Source organism: Tupaia chinensis, unplaced genomic scaffold (genome assembly GCF_000334495.1).
Source record: "Tupaia chinensis unplaced genomic scaffold, TupChi_1.0 Scaffold000111_1, whole genome shotgun sequence".
Lineage (NCBI taxonomy): Eukaryota > Metazoa > Chordata > Mammalia > Scandentia > Tupaiidae > Tupaia > Tupaia belangeri.
Genome location: NW_006159575.1, coordinates 500,573 through 508,208, shown reverse-complemented (window position 1 = coordinate 508,208; position 7,636 = coordinate 500,573). Strand labels below are relative to the sequence as shown.

General features: G+C 37.8%; 1 pseudogene; it reads left to right on the top strand.

The window, feature by feature from the left end:
• Positions 1-7,636, top strand: part of LOC102502321 (cytoplasmic dynein 1 intermediate chain 2 pseudogene) — a 33,360-nt pseudogene that overhangs the window by 22,578 nt on the left and 3,146 nt on the right.

Sequence of the window (7,636 nt, the reverse complement as noted above, 5' to 3'; positions counted from 1 at the left end):
ATCAGGGCCGGCAGGTGGCATGGTGGTTAAGGGTGCTGGACTCCCACATGGCTGACCATGGTTCGAGTCCTGGGCCTGATAGTTTGCTTTCTCACTTTCTCTCTCTCTCTCTCACTCTGTCCCTCTCTAACCAAGTTGAAAATAAATAAATAAAGTTAAATAAAATAATCTTAAAAAAAAAAAACATTGAGTTTATCCATTTCAATGTTCTGTCCTCTGCAAGTAAGTCTTTCCTACTAATTTAATGTTAAAATTCCATTCCTAGCCCAACTGTAGCAGTGCATGGTAGTCAGTGCTGCTTGGCAGGATGCACATGGGAGACCTGGGCTTGATTCCTTGCTCTTTCTTAAAGCCAGTCACGTGGCAAACCTTCAGTCCTAGCTGCCCAAGAAGTTAAGGCAGGAGGATCATGAGCTCATGGCCAGTGTGGGTAAGACAGCAAGACCTTCTATAAAACACACACACACACACACACACACACACACACACACACACTATCCTTTCCCTTCTGAAACAGTGGAAACATGGCATGGTTACTTGTTCAAAGTTATGATTTCTGACTTACTTAATTTGATGTACATTTCTGTGTAGTATAGTATGGTTTTTAAGCATGCATATGGTGTTCAGTAATCAAATCAAGGATATACACATATTCATATCCTTCATAATTGAAGATGACATTATGTTGTGCACATTTGATAATTCTAGTTCTTTTGTGACTTTTTTTAAGTATATATTGAATTGTCTATGTTTTTAAAGTAATTTACTTTATTGTTGTTGCTGTTATAGTTTCCTTTCTTAGCCAATAAATGGTTGACAATACATGTTAGCCCTCAAGAATTTATTTTAGGAATTTCTCTAGTTTATAAAATCCAAAATTCTACAATCATACTGATGTCCCTAAGTCTAGTTACTCCCTTTCAAATTCCATTTGTGGAAATTATAGAATGGTTAGCCTAAAACTGAGGATCAGGCCAGTTCTTTGTCATGAGCTTCAATAACTATTTGTTGCACCTAACAGGTATTCTACCACCCACAGTAGCCTGTCCACCTGTTCTAACAAGGCACAGCCTCACAGTCTCCCACATATGCCATCTTTCTTTCAGCTTCTGATCATGCTGCTAACCCTTAGGAAAAAATCACTTTTCCCAATTACACATGCCTCATAGACCAGAGAGTGTGTCAAGAAAGCCAGATTCCACAAGGCCAACTGCATGGCCCAAGTCCTGGTCTTGGTGGCTTGAAAAACATACAAGGGTATGTGTGTACGTGGCCAAAATTTAAAAATTTAAAAAAATAAAAGATTGCAGTATGACCACTGTCTATGAGGGGGTTACTTTTCCACTATCTCTCATCTCTTTCTCTCTCTCTCTCTCTCTCTCTCTCCAGCAAGTGTATGCATCCTCTAGAAAATTTTTAAAATAAAAATTTTTAAAAAGCATACTTGGCACTAAAAATTATTTTTATTCCTATAAGTAGTTGCTCATCCTGTTTAATTACTCTAGTTCCCTGCTAGAACCTAATTCCCTGAATTTGTTGTCCTGGTGAATCAGTCAGTTCTTAATCCTGTTGTCTTCACCATTTCCCATAGTCTATGTATCTTCTCAGGAAGGCTGTCATTGAAAAGAAATTTTTATTAATATATATTGAAATATAAAAGGTAACGCCATGGGGCCAAGAGACTACGTAATGGTTATGTGACTGGATTCCCACATAAGATTGTGATTTGAGTCCCCAGCAGGTTAAAACTCATGCTGGGCACGTGTTCATCCATGCCCAAGATCCCACAGGGAGAATGGAGGAGAAGGGATTGCAGTGTGGCCCTCCACCTTAGGGGGTGATTTCTCATTTTCTGTCTCTCTGTCTGTCTCTCTGGCAAGTACACATGCCCTTTAACAAAAATCTCTCAAAAAATAAAAAGGTAAATTCATATTTTTTAGTCTGAATAGAACACTTAACTTACTAATGGAAGTAATATCCATTACTTGAATTTTTAAAGATATCTACAAAGATTTTAGTTTACACATATGTATCAGTCTTACAGTTAAAGCAGAGTCTTTGGCTTCATAGGCAGTGATAAATGAACCATGGATGTCCATGAAATTGTGTTATGAATATTTTATGAATATTTTAAGACTGACTGAAGCTTAAATCAACAGTCTGATGGCTATATTTAAGATAACAATCATATCCTATTACTTTTCTCACTATTTCAACTCAAACCCTTTTAACCTCTTCTCGTTGTGAAAGGTATTAAACACCCATCTCTACGTTAAAGACAATACAACTGTGTCTGCTCAGAGCAGAGTGGCATGAAAGAATGTCTATTAAAATGTATGGTGGCTTCTTATTGCCATCCTAAACTCTTTTCATATCAAAACTCATTTCATATATAATATTTTGATAAGGCATCAAAATAGCTTAAATGTATGGTCCTCTAATGTTTAAACAAAAATGTCAATTAAAAAAAAATTTACTTTGAAGAGGTCATGTCTCTTGTTACTCGTGTACATGTACTGTATCTAAGTAGATGGGGCATATACAGCTCTAAATTTGGGGTCAGAAAAACCTAGGTGGGAGCATACACACATTTGCACCCTGTGGCAGGATTTCGTGGCTATTTGTCTTCCTCTTTCAATTTCCATTTCTTGGTCTATAAATAGAGGGGGAATTAAATACCCTTCAAAAGTTGTTTGAAGAATAAATGAGAAAATGCCTGTGAACATTCTCATAGTATTATTGTGCTACTATAGGGAAATCACAAATTGAACAAGACTTTATTAAATTTATGTTTAAATATTAGGATTATAAGACAAACTAAATAAACAAATAACAAGACAAACCTTATTCAAAATCTTTCAAAAAAAATGAAATAAAACACTGTGTTGGGCAACTAGTGACATGGTGGTTAAGGCAGCTGGACCCCACATAGCCAACTCAGTGACTCAAGTCCCAGGCCCAGCGGCTTCAAGAAAAAAAAAAATGCCTGGCACATGTTTATGTGTGCCCAAAATTCCAAAAGGACGGGAAAATAGGGAAAAGAGATTGGAGTGTGACCATTCCCCAAGTGGGTGAGGTCATTTCTCATTTTCTTTCCCCTCTGGCAAGCAAAAATATTTTTATTATGCAAGTAGTTTCTGTTTACTGCTAATAAAAATATTATTTCTTATTCCAGCTAGTTTGACTGACAGTTTCAATTTTCTATTTGGCTAATATAAAATGAACACCTCAGCAAATAATCGTGCACTGTGTCACAATATAAAATTAAAGAGATGTATGCATACAGTAAAAAAAAAAAACTAATTATATGTGTTTTTTATAAAAAGTCTTCTCGGCATTAGCCATTTCAGTAGACTGATGAGGTCAAACATCAATTTGCAGTAGGCTGAGGAGGGAATAAGAGGTGAGGAAGAGTAAATGGCAATTACAGGCTTCTCTTTTAAGAAGTTCCCCTGAGAAAGATGGAGGAAGCAGTAATGGAATCTAAAGAGAGGCCACTGAGACAAGAGAGGAGGGAAGGAAGGAAGCAGTAAGGAAGTAGGAAAGCTCTCAAAATGAGCAGGGGAGGGCGAGGAGAGAAGTTTCATAGGATCAGAAGCCAAATTGCTGAAGTGTAAAAAGTACACCAGAGGCAAGAAAATGACAATATCCTCACTTCACTACAGCCCACACTTGTATTTTCTTTCCTTAAATTGTCAGCCATCTGAAAGGGACTATATAATTTTTTTGAGAGGTTTTTTTCGCTATAGGGCACGTGCGCTCGCCAGACAGACAGAGAGACATAGAGACAGAAAGCGAGAAATCACCCCCCAGGGGGGATGGCCACGCCGCAATCCCTTCTCCTCCATTCTCCTCTCGGGATCTTGGGCACGCACGCACACGCGCCCGGCATGAGTTTCAAACCACCGAGTCAGGGACTATATTTTTTCACATTGCATAACTTATTAAAATCACAACGACCTGAGAAATGCCAAATTAAATCAATACTTTCCGATCTATATCTTGCAATGAAGCATTGGCATCTTCATTGCTATGACCGCTCTCTCACCATTTTAAAAAACAATCTCCTTGAAAGTCTCCTTTTCTTATGACTCTCTCTGAATCATTAGGATAAACTAGGGGACAGTAGGGTAACAAATAATTCAGTGGCATAACTCAGCAACAGTAACCTCATTCACACTGCAAATCCAGGCTTCACTATTGAGAATCACTAAGGGAAAACAGCTTGGCAGAGGCTCCATCTCCACTCACTGCCTAATCATCCAGGTGAAGAAAAGGGAAGCAGCTGACTCATGCACTGCCTTGTAAAGCTTCTGCCAAGGAGCGACACATCACGTCTGCTCATGTCCCATTGGCCAAAGCAAGTAGCATGGGCATAACCTCACAGGGACAGAAAAATGCAATCCTACCTTATGCCCAGAAGGAAAAGAACAGAACTATTTCTAAACAGCCTCAGTGACCAGATCTTCTCCCTGTCATTGCAAATATTTCACAAAATTTAGTTCTTAACCTTCCCTCTCCAGTGTGTATATTCTTCCTGAGAGACCTCATTCACTTCCTGTATAATGGCCACCAAATCTACATGTCTTTCACAAACCCCGCTAATAAATTTCAGAACCTTGTCTTTTCATGGATATCCCCAAAAGTATGCTTACATTAGCCTGTCTAAATCTAATGTGATCACTGCTCTCACCCTGTTCTATTTTCTGTAATGAACTGTTTGTTGTCTTTTTCATCCTAAACTGTAACTTTCTTTAGACTATGGCAGTGTTTTATTTACGCTTGTATCTCCAGTAACAAAATAGCTGTCATCTAAAAAGTATTCAAAAATATTTGTTGAATGATGAATAAATGATAAAGGCCACACTCATGGTGTTTGCAGATAATTCTTCAAAAGCCTCAGATTGATCATATGAGCCTTAAGAGTCCATGCATTAAACTAAGTAGATGCCTGCTATTGACAGATATGCTCAAAAAGTTAGATTCCAGAATTGGTGTTGGGGACTTAAGCGAGGTATTTCCAGGAAGTTGCAGGCTGAAGGACTCTTTCTCATCACACCACCTGACAGGTCATAAACACATTGGATAAAAGTGAACTAAAGGCTGAGCTGGAACAGAAGTAGCAGCGGTTGGCCCAAATCAGAGAAGAAAAGAAGAAGAAAGAAAAAAGAAAAATAAATAAAAAGAAAGAAACTGATCAGAAGAAGGAAGCTGTTGCTCCTGTTCAAGAAGAACCAGATCTTGAAAAGAAGAGAAAAGAAGAGAAGCTGAAGCATTGCTCCAAAGCATGGGACTGACTCCAGAATCCCTCATTGTTCCTCCTCCTATGTCTCCATCCTCCAAATCTGTGAAGACACAAAGCAAAGCTGGGAGCCAAGACTCTGGAGACGGTGCTGTGGGATCTAGGACACTGCATAGGGATACAGATCCATCAGCCCTGCAGCTTCACTCAGATTACACAAGTTGACTTTTCTCTGCTAGAGATGGTGACCTATACAAATGAAACTCAAATCCAGTTATGGTTCAACTCAAAGAAGATGAAGAGGAAGAAGATGTAATGACTTCCAAACCACTTATTTAATCTGAAGAAGAGAAAAACCTTAAAAAAAAAAATGAAGAAAATGATAGTAAAATCCCCCCCTCATGAGCTAACTGAAGAAGAAAAGCAACAAATTTTGCACTCTGAGGAAGTTTTAAGTTTCATTGACCATTCTACAAGAATTGTAGAAAGAGCTCTTTGAGTAGATTAACATGTTTTTTTTACTATAGTGGAAGATATTTGGAAGACAAAGAAGGAGACATTCAAGCAGTGCTAAACTGTCATTAAGTGGACAATTTTGCTATCCTGATATGGATACCATACTTTTAGCTGTGAAATATTGGTTTCCTTGACCAAAAATGAGGATTTTCTGCTGAGACTTCCCCCTTCAGATACATTTCTAGTGGGAAAGGCACCAGCAAAGCCAGGCCTATCCTGATATGGATACCGCACTTCAGCTGTGAAATGTTGGTTTTCATTTTTGCTTTTTAAAATGATAATCTTACGGTTTTCTATGCTCTTTTTTTTCTTTTTCTTTTTCATTTTATTATTTCTTCTTCTTTCCTCTTAATTCTTTTCCTTTTTTCTTTATCTTTATTCATTTTCTGATCAGCCTCTACTCACTAAGTGTCTAGACAGGTCCAAGTGCACAGTTTCCAATAAGTTGAATATGATTAGGGTCAGAATATTCCTCTCTTCACCCTGAATATGATGCACAGAGTGAAAATGGAAAAGAAGAAAGACTGAAGATCACCTCCTTTTGTTCACCTCTGAATACTCAGATTGAACTTCAAGAATTAGGAAGAAACGCACCGTCCATTTGATGACTAGAAATCATCACGGGATCACAAGAAATATGGGAAAGCAAGACAATACCTCTCCTCCAAGAGAAAATAATAACACCTCTTCATCCTCAGACAATACAATGAAACTCATAGAAATGTCCGATAAGGATTTTAGAATATTCATAATGACAAAGCTAACAGAGAAGCTAACAGAGATGGAAGAGAAGAGAGACAATGAACTGCAGAAGAGGCAGGAGAAAGGAGCTGACAAGTTCTAGGAGGTGAGGAAATTCTTGCAAGATCTAAAAGAGGAAATGCACACTATAAAAAATAATCAAATGGATATGTTAGAGATGAAGGCTATAATATAGGAAGTCAAAACCTCCCTTGCAATTATTAAAACCAGACTAGATCATACAGAAAATTGAATCTCAGATGTAGAAGTTAGAATTGCTAGCCTAGAAAAATCTACCATGAAGATTGAGAAAATTGCCCCCCAAAATGAGAATAATATATGGTAAATATTAGATACCATCAAACATTCCAAACATCCAGATAATTGGTATCCCAGAAGGCAAGGAGACCCATAAGGGAATTGATAATCTATTCCATGAAATCCTGGAAGAAAACTTTGCAAACCTAGAGAGACATTCAAAGATCCAGTCCCAAGAAATACAAAGGACCCCAAGTAGAATCAATCCAAGAAGATCTTCTCTAAGACACATTATAGCCAGGTTAACCAAAACCGCAGACAAAGACAAGATACTAAGATTGGCAAGAGAAAAACATCAAGTTACCTACAAAGGACATCCCATCAGGCTAACAGCAGATCTCTCATCGGAAACAATGCAAGCGAGGAGAGAATGGGAAAATAAATTCAAAGTGTTAAGAGAGAAGCAATTTCATCCAATACTGTACCCGGCAAGATTATCTTTCAGGTGGGAAGAAAAGACAAGAACATTCTCAGATAAATAAAACCTGAAAGAATTTACTAGCACCAGACCAGATCTCCAAAAAGTTCTCAAGGGTGTGCTGTATCAGGAAAATTAAACACAGACACACGGAAATAAGAGTCCAAAAACTAAGAAAATGGTCAACTTAATCATAGGGACAAGTGTGGAGTTGAATATTATATACCAGAATTTAATCAGGAAAATTGAACCAGAACAGAAGATAAAAGTACATGAGACTGCTAGGTTCATGCACCTACCATTTGAACAGATCCTAACCTGTTTCCTGGCTTTAAGCAAAGTTCCTTGGCGTTTCTTTGATTTAAGTTAAAACTGGTTTTCTTAGTAGTAATGAGTGAACT